Source organism: Engystomops pustulosus, chromosome 2, assembly GCF_040894005.1.
Source record: "Engystomops pustulosus chromosome 2, aEngPut4.maternal, whole genome shotgun sequence".
Classification (NCBI taxonomy): domain Eukaryota; kingdom Metazoa; phylum Chordata; class Amphibia; order Anura; family Leptodactylidae; genus Engystomops; species Engystomops pustulosus.
Genome location: NC_092412.1, coordinates 44890726 through 44907540, shown reverse-complemented (window position 1 = coordinate 44907540; position 16815 = coordinate 44890726).

Below are 16815 nucleotides of genomic sequence, written 5' to 3'. Positions count from 1 at the left end.
AAAATATCCATAGCCTTAAAAAAATGGAAAGGTCTTCCCACGTTTTCATATATATCTGTAAATACCATGTAAGCAGACGAGATGAGGTCTTTGGTGAGCCATATAGACACAAGTCCCTAATCATCGCTGTGTCGCACCCTGAGCCCCAGAATTTGGCTTCTGCCCTTATAAGGATCGTCCCAAGGATGACCCTGAGACCACAATTGCTCTAATGCACCCTAGAATTTACTGTGGCCCTTACATGTTTCATCCGCTCTATAAGAGGACTGATCAAAAGGTGAACAGCAATAAAGGGATGACACTATTATCCCTATGTAGCTGGATGGATATATTTTACTCCTAACCAGCAGGCACCGGTGGAGTTAAGCTTTTCTAGCAATCTAGCTGGGCTAACCTCCTAAAAACATGAGTGCAGGAATCCTAAATTCACCACTGGGACGTGGGTGTACTCTGTAAACCAAGAGGATGCCAAGGCATGAGTCTAGTGGGCTTCTGCAGCCTCACACATGTCACATGTGACCCCAGTTCCTCCAAGGAGCCACAGCTGCTTACCGAGCTGCCTTTTGTTTCCTCCACCATGGGACAGCTTTCATCCCAGATCCTCCCCACCATAGGTGAAATTTGGTCACATGTTCAGGAGCTCCCCCTTTATGGTCACATGCTTCCCCTTCAGTGCTTGAGGCCATCATTCATCCGAAGAGGTGGTCACATTTACAAAATTACCTGGGTAACAATCAGAAGCCGAGTAACCCAGATTTTCCAAGCTCATTGTTTCAGCAAGACATATCAACCAGACTGTAAGGCATTCACACTCAGCACAGACTCCCAGAGTTCAAAATCCTTCATACATTAAAATCTAAATTCAGCACACTTATAGACATATTTACATAATGGTTAGACAGTAAATATTTTATTACAAACACAATATATTTTTTTTACTATTCCCTCTTCTATTTCTATTTAGGTGAATCCCTTAAAGGACACCTGTCGGCTAATTAAAATGAGCTGCTCATACCTACGCCCAGCCTTCTTCCAGTTATGTTACTGTGCAGAGCCCATCTTTATCGGAACACTATACCCTAAAGCTCTGCCACACTGTGGCACGTAGCAGTCTGATCTACAGAAATTTCAGTGGTTCAACATTTGCTTAGGTGCAAGAACACCCCATAGCAGTGCCCCTGGGCTGGTGGTAAACCTTGCCATTTTGTAAGCCTATGGATATTTTCTAATGTAAATTGTCTTGCTTTGAGGTTACCAGATGTGCTATGTGTTTACAATATACTCAGTGTTGCACATATGTTCGTTTTTCTATCAGGGTGCTCTAAGATTAGAATTTATTGTACTCTTTACTTGGATCTTAGGGCAAGGCTTTGGCATACAAAGCAGTTTTGGCATTATTTGAAGGAATAAATTAAAAGTTATGTTTTTAAACATACACAAAAGTTAGTGAAAATTTAAATAAGTTTTCCGGGCAAACTAATGAGTACACAGGAACAGTGTAAAATAAAACAGTAGTGCATCTAGTAATGTGTTTCAGCAGTCCCATCTCCTCCAGGTCCAGAGAGACTAGCAGTGGTGAAGATTACATGATTGCTATGGTTAAGAAGTAAGAGCTCTCCTTACAGAGACCTTGCCAAGGCTGCCTTGAAGACATGTGAAGACTTGTAGTTGTCATTTCAATAAATCACAGGTATCTTCAATTACATAATGGGGGTCATTTACTAAGGGCCCGATTCGCGTTTTCCGAACGTGTTACCCGAATATTTCCGATTTGCGCCGATTGTACCTGAATTGCCCCGGGATTTTGGCGCACGCGATCGGATTGTGGCGCATCGGCGCTGGCATGCACGCGACGGAAATTGGGGGGCGTGGCTGAACAAAAAACCCAACGTATTCAGAAAAAACGCCGCATTTAAAAAAACGAAAATGTGTCGCTTGGGAAGCGCTGACCTTCACCTGGTCCAGCTCGGTGTATTCCGGTGCGTTCAGATGATTTTCAGCGCAGCAGCGCCACCTGGTGGACGGTGGAGGAACTACCTTCATAAATCCCGTCCGGACCCGAATCCTGTTCAGAGAACGCGCCGCTGGATCGCGAATGGGCCGGGTAAGTAAATCTGCCCCAATGTTTCAGACCGCACCTGGCATTTTTCAAGTCATTTCTAGAAAGCATAGCAGAAAAGTATAAAGTAGTTTAGAAGTCCTAATATACTTTTCCTAATGTCCTTTTCATACCCGCACAGTAGCAGCTGCAGCTCTAGACTTGTGTGTCTGCCTTCTACAGAAGCGCTAGGTCTCTTTTACAAAAAATGTGCTGTACAAACTCTAGTATGAGCCGACCCGTATATAAGCCCAGGCCCCTAATTTAACCAAAAAAAACTGGGAAAACCTATTGACACGAGTATGAGCCTAGAGTGGGAAATGCATTGGTCACAGACCCCACCAGTATATAGCCAGCAAGCACATACCCCCAGTATACAGCTAGTCAGCCCCCTAATATATAGCTAGCCAGCCCCTTGCCTCCAGTATGTAGCCAACCAGCCCCCTGTCCCCCTATATATAGCCAGCCAGCCCCCTGTATATAGCCTGCCAGTGTCCAGTATGTAGCCAGCCTCTGCCCCAATATATAGCTAGCCAGCCCCAGTATATCACTGCTTTCTGACATTATAGTCTGTGCACCGCTAGCTCGCACAGACCAGGTGCTGTCTGCGGAGAGGGATCAAGAGGAGGACCTGCGGTGGGCGTCTGAAAGGTGAATACAGAGATTTTTTTTTATATATATATATATATATATATATATATATATATATACACCCAGTAAAAGCCTTGAGTATGGTGCTTTCTGAGCACAAAAAATTGTTGAAAAACTCTACTCACACTTGAGTACATACGGTGTGTTTGGTATTTAGAATGGGTTCACACAGAATGGGACACATTTACTTACCCGGTCCTGCGCATTCCCCGATCCGGAGCGTCTGACGAGAATGTACTGTGCCACAATTCCCTTACATCGTGCGTCTGATATCCTGCATGTGTCGCTTCTCCGCTCAGGTCCGCCGGAGTTCACCATCTTCCCGATGTATGTAAGTGCAATTTTAAAATTAAATCCCGCGCTCAGTCCAAATCAGTTGGATCCTCCGATGGCTCGCCCCCCGATTTCTGTTGCATGAAAGTCGGCGCCGATGCGCCAAAATCCGATCACGTGTGACACAATCCACTTCTATATCCCTGTCCCAGCTGTGCCATCCACGAAAACGTTGGAAAACCCGATGGAAATGCGGCCGCGGGAACCTTAGTAAATAAGGCCTGTTGATTTTCAATCATGGAGCAGCTCTCGTGTCCTCAACGAAAAGAACAGCTTGAAAGGAAATTCCTTTGTCATTCTGGACATACTAATAATAAATAAAATCAAAGAATGGGATTTGAGAAAAAGCCAGGAGGAAACACATGCTAAAATTTTCTGAATGAAAAATTCACAAAAATTTATAAAATTGATGGTGTTTTCTATAAAAGCCAACAAATACTACAAGACAAACTATGTGCAAAGGACACCTATGGCCTGAGCAACACGGATGCAATCTCTGGCGCATCTACAGCAATTGCAGTAGGTGATGGGATATAAACATTTAAAATTACATTATATTATTATTATTATATCTTCTAAAATTCAGAAGATATGTTCCCAGCCTGATCATATATTTGGGTCTAAGATTTCCATTAAATGACAATTTGTGATCATGTAAGCAAATGTTTGAGTTTTATATTTGTGGCAGTAAGATCTGAAAGTTCTGCTCATTCACACATCAGTGTTTTTCTTCAGTATGCAATCCTTGACTTCCTAACTTTTTATGGCTTATGTTCCCCTGCCCAAATTTATTAAGCAGTCTACACCAGTAGTCTGGCATATATTGCACTTAAATACATGTACATAAGTACATATATTGGGGATCATTTACTAAGGGCCCGAACTGCTTTTCTTCGTCGGTTTTCCCGTATTTTACCGATTTGCGCCGAACTGCCCCAGGTTTTGGCGCATGCGATCGGTTTGTGGCGCATCGGCGCTGACATGCATGCGACGGAAATCGGGGGCGTGGCCGTCGGAAAACCCGACGGATTAGGAAAAACCACTGTATTTTTTTAAAAAATAGGATAGGATAGGATGGTGAACTCCAGTGAACTCTGGCGGACTTCAGCGCAGCAGCGACACCTGGTGGACATCGGGCGCACTACCTTAGTTAATCGCCGGAAGACCCGAATCCTCGACGGACAATGCGCCGCTAGATCGCGACAGGACCGGGTGAGTAAATGTGCCCCATTATGTAGCGTTTGCACCAGTTTTATGTCATGGCTGCACTATGTCTGCGGTGACACAAAACTCTGGCCCTAAAGGGATGTTCCAGTGCTTATTCGCACCACATTTATATTGGCAAATCCGACAGAATTGTAGAGCACCCCTGTTAAAAAACTGGTGCGCTCAGTTTAAGCACTTTGGACGCCTGCAGGGAATGCCAGATTCATGAAGACCATGTGCTGGTCTTCATTAACCCCTTGAAGATGCAGCGTTTTTTCGCAAATTTTTCTCTCTCCACCTTCAAAAATCCATAACTTTTACATTTTTCCGTGCACAGAGCTGTGTGAGGGCTTATTTTTTTGCGTAACAAATTTTACTAATCAGTGACATTATTATTTTATGCCATGTACTGGGAAGCTGGAAAAAAATCTAAATGGGTTAAAATTGGCAAAAAAATTTTCACTGTGCACTCCAAATGATACATCTAGTTTATTCTTTGGTTCGGTAAGAACAGAGGGCTACCAAATTTATATAGGTTTTTTAATAAATTGCTTAAAATTGAACGCTAATAACTTTTTCATACATTGCTGTATGGAGCTGCGTGAGGTGTCATTTTTTGCGAAATGAGCCAACATTTTCATTGCTACCATTTTGAGGACGATGCGACCTTTTGATCACTTTTTATTACAGTTTTATATGTGAGGTGAAATGGTGTAATGGGAGCATTTTGGACATTTTGGCGCTATAACGGTTTTTTTATTTTGATAAATCAAGCATTTTGAAACACAGCGTTACCTAGCATGTTTGTGATTTTTACTGTTTGTTACATTTTTATATCAGTTCTAGCAAAAGGGGGATGCTTTGAATTTTTTATTTTTATTTTTTTAACTTTTTTTTCACTATTTTTTAAACCCAGTCGGATACTTTGACCCTGGAAAGTCTGATCATTCCTACCATTTACTGCAATACATATATGGCATTTTTACACAGTATTCATTACAATGAGCCACTGGCTCATCGTAATAAAACTGCAGATGCCATGCAGCCTCGGGACTGACAAAGACCCGAGGCTGTCATGGCCACCACTCTCCGCTCCCTGATGACATCCCGTGGAGCAGCCATCAGGACAAAGATGGCGGCACCCATGCTCTGCCGGTGTCATTGCAAAAGTTAATAGCACTGACCACAGGGTATAAGAAGAGGATGTTTGCTGCAATATGCAGCAAACCCCACCTCTGTATGAAGAGGGCTCAGCCTGTGAGTGCTTTACATACAGTCTCAGCACCTCTGCACCGTGCATGAACAGTGCACGAAGAAGTTAAACCGGAGCACTCTGCACTTGGGGGGATATTTATCAGGACCTCTGCGCTATGCCAGTGGCGCAGAGGCGCTGAAATAATCGCAAATGCTAGCTTATTGCTAGCTTTTGCGATTATTTGCACGAGGGGCACAGCCGGCCGGGAGTGGGCCGGCACGGGGCGTTACTGTCCCCGCGCCTGCGCACTTGCTGCTGCCGGCAACTTTTCATACGTGAAAAGGCGCCGGCTGCGGTTTTTATCATATACGCTGGCGCACGATGATAAATATGCCCCATGAAGTTTGCCTCACTATTGATAAATCTGGGCCAATGGGTCAATATTCTATCTGCAAAAACTTTTGGATGTGAAAAACACTAGTCTAAAAGAGCCTTTGCCTGCAAAATCATAAATCCCCTTGGAAGCCATAGTTGGCCACATACTTGAGCCACATGTGGTTGCCCACTGTCTGGCCTTGTCCTTCTGCTCAGCAATAACTATCAAGATTTGCTTATGTTATTATGTCTTAAATTATGTCTGCTATTTCTATTATTTTCTATGATATACCAAAACATAAAAGAAAACCAAGAGACCCAATAAATGCTATCACAGATAAAATGCTATCATACAAAATACAAAGCAGCATCTGGAGTGGGCGAATGATGTGTTCTCCGTACTCACAGAGGGCTATCTAAGAGGCAGATATTGATTTTTTTTTTCTTCAACACTCAAAGGCAGTCACTCTTTGCTTTGAAGTTGGCCGGTACACACTTGAAAGAGGATTGTCTATACAGAATATATACAGCAACATCTTCTTACCCTTCTCAGAAAGAAACCTCATCTGTCATGCATACTAACACATTCATGCATAAGTATTTTTCAGATTTAAAGGGATATTCCCAGTTGGCGGATTTTTCCGCATATCCCATTTCTAGGAACCGTATCAAGGAACAAGTTCCTCCAACTTTTGCAGTGGCCCCTCTGGTCAGATATTCTAGGAAGTCCTACAGAAGCAAATGGAGAGAGCTGAAAATGTGCTACCACCTACCTCTCTATGTACTGCAGATGTGTGACTCTGCCTTCTCTGATTGGCTGCTGTCTATAAACACAAGGCTAGCCCCAGGTTATTAGGATGTCAGTACATGAAGATCTAATTTATAATAAAATCAAATATACCGACTAGTAAGCGTAGATCTGACATACAAAGGACACCTAGAGAGCCCGACGGACATCATAGCCACCCTATTAGGAAGTACAACAACTTCAATCATGGCCTTGATAGAAGAATAAAATTTGTGCTACACAAATGATATGTATGCAAATGTAAAAGTTGCTGCCGTTCTAAGAATGCCCTAAAGTTGACAATAAAAGTAGCAGAAATATCTTAAATAAAATAGACTGTCACACATTGCTAGTGTTCTCCAGGGCAGCGTAAAGACAACAAAATCGATTGAAAGACATAAAAATGTTTTCTGAAGGCCTACAGCCTTTATTTTTATGGATGTTCTCTAAAGATGCAATATATCCATTGTTTGATTTCTCACTTTATATGGCTTTTATATGGCGGGAACATAAAAGTTTATAGAGTAACGTGAGAAACCAGCAAATCTACGATATGTAGAATTGTTATGGATACGATTTCTAATGGGAGATATATTCTTATGGATAGGATATCTAATGGGAGAGTATATTAGAAGTGTATATATTGAAATGATAATTCTAGGAAAATGTGCTATTTATTTTATGTGATATTGACTTCAACTACCAAATTGATTTGTGCACAAAAAAGAAAGAACTGAAAGTAACAGTTTTTGCAGAGCAAACATTGCCCTTCCACATTGACATTTCTAACATAAGAAGCTATTATTACCAAAAAATATTTAACCTGCATTTGGAAGAAAAACTGGTAGCCTGCAAACCTGTTTTTCTAATATGCATCTTTTCATTACTGGCAACCTAATGGCAACTGCTTCAAATCGAGGAGCAGCAATGAAGAAGATTACAGAAGAAAAGAGAAATATCATCATCCAGCAAATAGGTAGCAGCCACTGAACCAAAAGTGTCATGTCAGTGCCGTTACAATTGAAAGAACATAAAGTGAAAGAGTAACTGTAAAGAGTTTTTTGTTTTCCACAAATCAAAAGCTCTTGGGATGTAAAACAGTTTTGCCTATTATCTTTGTTACCTAAATTCAACAGTTTCTTTGCTGCAAATGCAATGGCTGCAATGGCTGCTTCCTCTCCTTCTGCAGAAAAGCCCTGGAGTCTGTAATATAAACAAATCTACAAACTCTACGGACTCATGGGCTACTGCTCCCTGCTCATAGAGGAGAAGATCACGTGACACATCTCTCTGTGTATGTAGCAGGGCTGAATGTGTTCCAAGACTGTGGTTACAGTTGTCTCCTGCACAGAATAGTGAGGTACAAGATCTCTCCTGTTCCGTATAAGTCCCTCCATCCCAAACTGTGATTCTATAGAGCTGTCTCTGTCTTTCTCTGCACCTCACGTTGCTCCCTTCCCTCACCTTATCATCAGCCGCATCAGCTTTGTGCAGATAAGCTATTAACCCTTAGTGCTCACACAGCACAGCCATAGACTGCATGAGCTAATGATTTCTACCACTTATTACATGTTCCCTGCTTTTCCATGTGATGGAAGCTGCCAGGGTGTCACCATATACATCCGCTGTGCAGTATTCTGTGGATTTATTTGTGGGAACCTAAATAGATTTACTGCTAAACTACTTTGAGAGAAAACACAAGGCATCATGGGATCTGTGGGCAAGCTAACTGGCCTCAGCTTGAGGGCATAGACTGGCAGACATTAGTCTCCGCCCACTTCACCTCTGGGGAAAAGATTTTTGTCAATCACTTTCAGAACAGAAAATGCCATAACTTTGGAAAGAAAAGGACGAGCAGCACAATATGGGCATCGTTATGTTTGTTTTTAAAGGGGGGATCACATATAACAATTTGGTAAAATCATTATAACTTTACAGTTACACTTGAAGTCCTTCAAACCCAAGAGGTGGAAATCCATGGAAAAATTGGAAAAGTTAGAGCTCATTGTAAGTTTCATCAGTTCTTGTGTGGCTTGTATGCTTTGTAATATAATGATACTGAAGTTTAGACCACCATCCTATCACCATAAGAAATGTTGGTTCTAGTTGGCTGAAAAGTGAACAGTAGAATATTGGAAACAGGTGTTTTTGAGTGATGAGTCAAAAGTCAATAGATTGGGCTGTGATGGGTGCAAATGGTCTGGAAAAATCAAGGGAAATTTAATGAATTGTTTGTTTCACAGCCAAACAAGTTGGATACTTGATCAGGATTGATGATGGTTTCAATGCTGTGTTACATGTGAGTATCCTACAAGATGAGTAACTTCATACACCCAAGTATTATGGATATGAAAATGATCACATAGGGGGTCATTTACTAAGGGCCCGAATCGCGTTTTACCAGCGGGATTTTGGTGTAACGATCGGAATGTGGCACATCGGCGCCGGCATGCACGCAATGGAAATCTGGGGGGTGCGTGGCCAAACGAAAACCCGACGGATTCGGAAAAACCGCCGCATTTAAAAAAAAAAGTGTCACGGGACACGCGCTTACCTTCACCAAGTATAGGATCGTGAACTCCGGTGGGCCTCGGCGGACTTCAGCGCAGCAGCGACACCTGGTGGACGTCGGAAGAACTGCCTTAGTGAATCGCCGGAAGACACAAATCCACCGCAGAGAACGCGCCGCTGGATCGCGAATGGACCGGGTAGGTAAATCTGCCCCATAGTGTTTCAGGAAGACAATAACCTGAAGCATATGTCATGGTTGGAGAAGAAATAACAATTAAAGTAGAGTTGCTGAATTGGTCTGGACAGTCCCACAACCGAACACCAAGTGATTTTTACAAGTGAGTCGACCAGTATGTATCAACATTAGGAATGTGTAGAAGTGACCTGGGGTCAGATTTTGGTCAAGATATTCTTGAATGTAATTGAGAGCATGCTCAGAAGAATTCAAGCAGTTTTAAAAACCAAAGGTGGATTAACAAAATAATAAAGATTTACATTTCGATTTTCAAAAGCAAAACAGTAACAGTAACATGACAAAGATTTGTATAACTTAGCGGATGCTAAATAGCTGCAAATCATATTTATGTATGAGCTACAAGGATGATTGTCTATAACATATTGGTAATTTCACATTCAAAGCTGTAGTAGATGGTGGAGCATATAAGTCAAATGTCTAAAACATTGTTACCCTTTTGCTTTTTAGTGTAAATGATTATTCTGTTTTTTAAAAATATGGAGGTGTCCTTCCTTGCCCATCCTCATGGTTGAAAATGTTGAAATATGAATTACATAAGTTGAGCTGCTTTTCTCCAAGCAACTTGATCTGGTGACAAATTGTCCTAAAGTCTTATGTTATCACATTAAAGGAAATCTACCATTGTTAAGGTAAACCTAGCAGATAGATCAAATCCTGTCATTTCTACTTTTCTTATTTTCCTAAAAATGTACTGTAATAGAAACAATGAACTCAAGATGGCGCCGAGACAGAAAGTTTTGAAGCTAAGGAATGTCAATAAGACTTCAATGTGCAACAGCAAGGAAGTTCTCCAATCAAGAGACCACATGAGCTGGGAATTCTGCGCCCCCTTCGGCTTCCTTCATAATTTCTATATAGTTTTGTGAAACCAAATAAAGCTTGTGCAGTACCTGAGTCATCCATTGCATGCTTATTGATTAGAAATACGCAGCCAATGCACACTAAAAGAGGATAATCTTAAATCCTACCCAAACACCATCAGTATCAAGCACCAGGACACTTACTCCTAGAAGCAGGCACAGTGACTGTGATAATCTTCTTATATTTCTTATCCATGGCCTTCATCCTTTTAAATTCATCTTTTAAAATTATGCTAATGAGGTGTTATCTGTGCTGTAGCTTCCCTGGCTGTTACCCCTCCAACTGTGTGCTGAAACTTTTTTTGCTGCAGTGAAATTACATCAGGCAGAGAGAGGGGAAAGTGCTGAGGGAGCAGGGGGCAAACTAACAGTCTGGTTAGGTTCTTCAGGTTCATTAGCACAATTTAAAAGCTTATTTTAGTAGGAAGTATGGATAACAAATATAATATTGCCAAAGGGACAGTGCCTGGATCTATGAGTAAGTGCCCCTGGTTTATCATGATTTTGATGGTAGATTTCCTTCTAATACATCTGATGAGGAAAAATAGCAGTTTTATGCAAATCTACTTAGAAGGAGACACCACATTTTCTATGTGATAATATTTTCTTTGTTCTTAAAGGTCAAGTGGGAAAAAACACAACAAAAACCTTCAGCTCTTTGTGTCTCTAAAGCTGTTAGCCACAGGCATATTCATTCATACATCTTCATGTTGTTTTGTAGCATGAAAGACATGATATTCCCATGTCCACTGAAGTAACATCTTGCTCCGGGATAAAAGAATAAAAAAATAGAACCATGTCAGGATTCAGACAAACTTTGACATGTATTACATCTCCTGTGGTACTCTATATGGACAATTATATTTAACAATGTACCTGGTTATTATGTGACTCGTAATCTTTATTTTCTATCAGTTCTTCTCTCTGCAGTCTCTGTCTAAAGACTTATCTGCTGTGGCTCACTGCTCCCCCTTCCCTCTCCATAGAACCTCTATGTAATCTGACACTGGAGTGATATCAGCTCTTCTCTCTGCAGTGTCTGTCTAATGACCTAGCTGCTGTGGCTCACTGCTCCCCCTTCCCTCTCCATAGAACCTCTATGTAATCTGACACTGGAGTGATATCAGCTCTTCTCTCTGCAGTGTCTGTCTAATGACCTAGCTGCTGTGACTCACTGCTCCCCCTTCCCTCTCCATAGAAACTCTATGTAATCTGACATTAGAGTGAGATCAGCTCTTCTCTCTGAAGTGTCTGTCTAAAGACCTAGCTGCTGTGACTCACTGCTCCCCCTTCCCTCTCCATAGAAACTCTATGTAATCTGACATTAGAGTGAGATCAGCTCTTCTCTCTGAAGTGTCTGTCTAAAGACCTAGCTGCTGTGACTCACTGCTCCCCCTTCCCTCTCCATAGAAACTCTATGTAATCTGACATTAGAGTGAGATCAGCTCTTCTCTCTGCAGTCTGTCTAAAGACCTAGCTGCTGTGATGCACTGCTCCCTGTTCCCTCTCCATAGAACCTATATGTAATCTGCCACTAGAATGAGATGATGTTAGTCTTGCTAGCAAGTAAAATGTAGTAGAAATCTCAAAAGGAAAAACACATAAAGGAGAAAGTAGGGAGGATGGTAAGAGCCAAAGTAGGTGGAGGGAGAAGCACTTTACTCTGATAAGATATTTTACATTGTCGGATGCGATATGTTAAAGGTGCACCACAAAAAAGTTGGTGAACTCTGTCGGGTCAGTGCAGGGAAGCACCAGATTCATGATTTCTGGTGCACGTTCTTAATTAATCTGTCACTAATCGCATTATACAGTTTTAGTGCAGTTTCCTACATTCTTAGTAAATATGCTCCACTGTGTCTTTCTTTTCACAGTCCACCCTCACTGACAGAGACAGGAAAAGGGAGCAGGAGGGAGTCATAACTGACCTCCTACAGCTCCTCCTATTCAGCAGAGCTTAGACATGCAAACAAAGAAGAATGGAGAGTCTGCACACAGCACAAAAATAAGTAGCAGGACTTCTGAATCACTTGATGAACATTCAGGGATAATTTAAAAGGCAGTAAAGGCACATGGGCAATATATGAAAATCAATGGCCAACCACTTTAATGGCATATTACAGAAGTATTCTTTCTTAGATGCATTGCGCATATGATAAAATATCTTTATTATACAGTGCCTAATGGTTGAACTAAAAGAAGACAGACTACTTACAGCACTATAAGTACTATGGTTATAGATGTTCCATGCATATGGTTTATCCTTAAGGGGTTGTCCTAATATCCCCCCAAAATACAACAAATTGAGTCAGAAACATTATTTATGTCTAAATGGACCCTAACTGTACCTTTAGCCATCTAAAAAGTATTCTCCATAATCTCTACAATGGGTTTCTCTAGCTCTTTAAACCATATAACTATTCCTATGCGCTTAGATAAACCACACATGTTCTGCATCGTACATGTGACGTCTGTCAAGGCTCGGGGTAAGTGAACCCCCTGGACCACCGTGGACGATGACACAAGCCGACACCTGGGACCTGAATCTAAGTGGCACCCGGTCTCCACCAGAGCCCTCCACAAAGCAGGTTGGACTTGCTGCAGCGTGGTACCTCCAAGTCATTCCACAGGTGCGACTTGTCCGTGGTGGCAGCTAAGGTCGTGGTCGAGGACAGGCAGTAGGTCGATGCAGGCGGCAGAATTTCAAGGTCATAGACGAAGCAAGAGGTCAGGGCTGGCAGCGGAGGAGCATAATCAGGTAAAGGTCCGAGGTCACAACCAGAGCTCAAAACCCGGAAATAACCTGCAGGGAACATCTTTCTCTTAGGCATTGAGACCAAAGATCCGGCAGGGTGTGCAGGGAGAGGCAGATTTAAATATACTTCTTGGAAATGGCCAGCTCCAATTAACGGTGTGCTGGCCCTTTAGATTTCCTGAAGCCGACATGCGCACGCCCTTAGAGACGGGGGCGTGCTTGCAGGGGCTGCGGACAGGAATCAGGAGTGGTAAGAGGTAAGAGGCACAAGTGAACACAGAGGGGCACGGGTATGGATTGCGGGAACACCCATGGCCCCTGTGACAATGTCTCACTGCACAAAGTAAGAATCGCTCCACATTCTCTTCATGACCACTGTAGCACATACCTATGGACATAGTACAAAAAAGCGCTTCTAATATGGTTGTAGGAATACCCCTTTAACGTTACAGTAACATGATTATTAGCTCATCTAATGTATCTGCACAGAATTTCCATAATTGCAGAGAGGAAATATTCTTGATATCCAATATATAAATATTTTGTAGGGATTTAAGTGATGCCTCCCGCCAGTGCTATCAAGATCCCATGAAAGACTTCAAATCAGCAATTAGGCCTCTGATTTCACACCGCGTATTAAAGACTGAGTGCTCACAAGCGTAATTTGATTTTCCACCTTATATCTGCAAGGCATCTATCACCCAGTCATTTAATTGGATGACTCCGAGCCGCTAGATTTTCATTTATAGAAAAAGAGTAATGTTTATTTTCGGAGATGAATAAACAGGATGATCAGAACTGCTCATTTCTAGCACCTTGGGATGCTTAATCATTTTTAGATCTATATTACTGGGAGTTTTATTCGAAAGACCCAGAGAATATTCCATATTCCATTGTAACTCTATGAAGCAATCTGAGCCAAAAAATGTGCTACAATGTGAGAGGCCGGAAGATATTTCTACCAGACATATTTTGACATATTTTGCTCTATGTGCAAACTGCTTTTACGTGTATTTATGAGATGTTTGTGCAACATCCCCCACCGGGCCTAGCCTTTTACTGGCTTGGGGGCAGCTGGATCCCTTATGTACCTGAGTACTGGCGGAGTGCAGCCTAGCGCTCGTCTGTGGTCACGGTGCAGGGAAAGGAACCGAGGGAATACGCCGCGTCCACAGCCGGACGGGTATCCGACAGGTAGAAGCGCAAAAAAGGAGAGGCTGACGGTGTAGGATTTCTCTCCCTAGAGCAAAGCCCATGTAAAAGTAAGGATACCTGGTGGTGGTATATGGGCCGCCCTTGATGTTATCAGCCTCACGCAGGGATCACTCGGAGACAGGGCATGTCAACCATAAAACTTACAGTTCTTTTATTTAGTAACACCGCAATGGCCACAACAGCAGTAACAATCATCTGGATCAAGGTGGCTGGTTTGATGGTGTTTGGCAGGGGTTCTTACAGCCTGGTAGGGGTAGCTGCAGACTGAAGATGAGGGGCTGCTTCAGCAGCAGGATGAGGAAGACTCTTGAAAGTGGAGATATGAAGGGCAAAGAGGCTGTGTGTGTCTGGGCAGCAAGCAGCAGACAAATGTACTTGTATTAAGCTTCTTAGTACTTTCTCTCTCCAGAGAGATGACCCAGAACTTTCCACACCAAAGGGCTTATATAACCTTAGGGAGAGGTTTGTCATCCAACCAGCACCTCTGTACAATACAGTAATGACAATGCATGTGATTGGTCACATAGAAATAACATTCAAGCAGATATTTAAGCAGCTGCATTACCATTTTCTGACACTGGAGGTCTCACTGAGTTGATCAGGCTCAGAGATTAAAGGGCAGGTTCCCATAGAGCCGCTTATAGCATAAGGGCAACCTTTCTTCATCTAATAAAATCTCTGCTCTGAAAAGGCAAAAATTAACACCGATTCTCTGCCTGGATACTAGCGAGTAGAGGTGGGCGTATACATATGTGCGAGTCTGAGTCTTGCTTACACCTACTTTCCCTACGTCATCCGGCTGTCGGCTGAATTATCACACAAATGCCATTGACTGCCCTGTGCCATGATTGTCGGTGCATGCATGGCTTTACTACTTCCTGCATCCACGCGGTCCCGCTTTGCAGCGTTTGGGCCGGGAGATCCCAGCAGCACGCGTTGCGAGTATGATGCGAGTTCGTCACATCATACTCGCAAGTGTGGAACGAGCCTAAGACCCAGGAAAAGGGCTCGGGTCAGTGCAGAATTCCTGGAACTCTGTTCTATTGATGTAGGAGATTCTGTCATATGTGACAAGACTTTCTTCTTCCTATGGCTTTATCATTTCCTCCAAGATGAAACATTGTGCAAGTGGCCTCTTGTGCCTATAACATCTACTCTAGTTTACATTAAAGCTACCACTGATTTTTGTCTGTATTTTTCCAGCATCCTTGAAAAGGGAATCTGTGAGATAAGTCATGTTTGGAAGAAGCATTAATGGTGGTCTGGGACAAATGGATGAGTCACCTGGAGGTCATTATATAGAGTTTAGTAGAATATGTATGTAATTTTCCTGTGACGACATATGGTAATCACTGTTATCTTAGGGCTTTTATCTTTGAATGTGGTACTTATGCTTTGAATCAGTATGTACTCTCCAATCGATCCTATGTTATACTTCATTTTCATTTCTTGTAAATGTCTCAATCATTTATAATCGCATACAACAGAGGGGTGTACTTGCTGTATTTTTAGGGCTCTTTCACATTGCTGTTGGTGCTCAGCTTTAGTTGCGTTTTGTCTCCGTTTTTCTTCCGTTTTGTCACCGTGATGCATCCGTTTTGTCTCCGTGTCCACCAAAAAAACTGAAGGTTTAACATTTCTTGGAAAACATCACACCTGGTTTTTCAGCCTCATCAGTAAAAGAAAATTGTACATGTTTTATCATTATTTCCACGGACATCAGATCAGTGAAAATACAAGCCAATGTGAAAGCAACCATAGAAATCAATGGCGTTGTGAGGCATCCGTGGAATTCAATGAACCACGGATGTGAAAAACGAAGCAAGGTGAAAGAGCCCTTACACTGAAGAGGTCCATTCAGCAACATACCAGTACAAATAATGTATCCAGTACTAGGAAAGCAACGAGAGTCATTTAGAATATTAATTGGACTCATGGCGTTGGCCATGAATTGCGTAACTATTGAACAAACAGTTCACTTTTTTAAAAGAATTTTTCTATAATTCTATATTATTATACATTCCGAAATCCTAACAACTGGCAATGACAATCTGAACGCGAGCAATCTCTATAATTGCCTGACATCTCAGGTGCATTTACTATCACTAGTGAATTTCAGCTTAATAAAACTCTGCATAATTGCATAATCATTAAAGTCTCACTTCTGCTGGTTAAACCATTGTATGAGTCAGGGATGAAACATTGAGAGAGTGTAATTGTCACTGCTGCTCAAGTTCCATCTCTTGGGACAGCAATGTGTCATTCAGTTCCCTTCTGTAGTAAACAGTCCCTTTTGACGCTCATGTTTCATTTTAAATTTGTGGCAATAATCCATCTAAATATCAACTTCAGTCAAAGAGAATCTAATCTATTGCTTTGTTAACTCATTCTTGTACTTGTACCCCCAGGATGAAGAATTGCAAACAGAGCACACTGACATACTGGTGTGTGCCCCCTCTGGCCGGATCTTCTCTTCTTTAAGCTCCTTATTCCATGGTTTTTACAAAAAAAGGATTTTAAAATTTTGCAAATGAGCCTCAGGGGCTCTGAGCTCCATAGGTTTTAATGGACCT